The sequence below is a fragment of the Marmota marmota genome, unplaced genomic scaffold (genome assembly GCF_001458135.2).
Source record: "Marmota marmota marmota unplaced genomic scaffold, marMar, whole genome shotgun sequence".
Classification (NCBI taxonomy): Eukaryota; Metazoa; Chordata; class Mammalia; order Rodentia; family Sciuridae; genus Marmota; species Marmota marmota.
Genome location: NW_026000272.1, coordinates 180213 through 181645, shown reverse-complemented (window position 1 = coordinate 181645; position 1433 = coordinate 180213). Strand labels below are relative to the sequence as shown.

General features: G+C 38.5%; 1 non-coding gene across 1 annotated transcript; it reads left to right on the top strand.

The window, feature by feature from the left end:
* Positions 1 to 34: 34 nt before the first annotated feature.
* LOC125614361 lies at positions 35 to 143 on the top strand. The gene has a single exon (XR_007344970.1). It is a non-coding gene; the product is annotated as a U6 spliceosomal RNA (small nuclear RNA).
* The last annotated feature ends 1290 nt before the right edge of the window (positions 144 to 1433 follow it).

The window sequence follows — 1433 nt, the reverse complement described above, 5'->3', positions numbered from 1 at the left end:
GATTGTCTCAAAGACATAACTAAAATGCCTAACAGTGCTCCCTTTGGCAGCACATATATTAGACTTTGGAAAATACAGAGAAGATTATCATGGCTACTCCATAAGGATAGAATTTTAAAGGTTGTTAAAGAAAAAAAGTTCTTGGCTGGGTGAATATCCAGGTATTGATACTTTCACTTGATGTGTGTCTTCTGTTCTTCCCCATATCAGCACCACCTTGAAAGAAGACACTGAACCGTATTAAGTATAATCATTTCAGAGCAAAGCCTTGTACTAATTAGTCTTAGGAAATATGAAAACTTGTTGATATTGTTCTCCACATTTCCTCTAATCCAAGTATAAAATTGTAGAAATGTTCTGGAAGAGGATGAGAAATTAATTATCAAAGTCAGTAAATTTACTGTTGCATTATATAATTGTGCAAAGGAAGAAAAAGGGAAGAAAGAAAGTAAGAAGAAAGAAAGAAAAGAATAAGCAAAAAGAAAGAAAGAATAGAAGAGAATGATATAAATCAAGGTTAAAAAAAAGAAAAGTATCAAGCAGGTTTGGTTGAGGGAGTAGCAGGTAATGTCAGAGAGAGAAGAGGGACTAAGGGAACAAATGTAAATCTGAGCTAGGAAAACAGGATGATTCCAAATAATACTTTTAAAATGTTAGAAAAATACAATCATGTATTGGAGGCATATCAAATACTAGGAAAACAACTGTCAAATCAAAATGAAGAGTAACATATGTATGATCAAAACTGATATTAGAGCTACTTATAGTAATCCATGACAAGGTGGAGAAAATTCTTATTGGGTATTCCTGGTTTGGCTTTCATCAGGATTTGGTACTTTTAGAAGGTACCTATCACTCTACAGCTTTGGATTCTCTTATAGGTGCTGCGGTACAGGAGCTATAGGGTATTATATATTTCTCATCAGCTAGTTCTTATTTGTCATTCTGGGGTCTGAGGTCACATGTGCAGAGAATAATCTGTTTCATCTGCTGGCTATTTCTGTTGGGTACAGGAGCATAGGATGCAAGGCTCAGGGCTGTCACTCTGATTTCTATGAGATGCTGTGCACTTACTCCTGTCCACAGGGTCTTTTTTAAAGTGGCATAGAGACATGTGGCTGTCTCCAAAAATGAGACCTGTGATTGTGGGCTCTTGCTGGATGATCTGAGGTGCAAAAGTATCCCCCGTTACTGATGTAGATCACTGAGGTACTATCCCTATTAATGAGATATAAAGTCAGTTGACTCACCTGCATCTGAGCTCCCACTATCCACAGTTATGAACCACTGGTTTCTGCTGTCATCTGCTGGGTATCCCCTGGAAGGGTGCGACCTAAGTCTGCAACTGTGGGGCCCTTGAGCATGGGCTGTCCATGGGCTTTGTTGCAGAAGCCTCTGCTTAGGCTGATATAGATCATCAGGGTACCATCTCT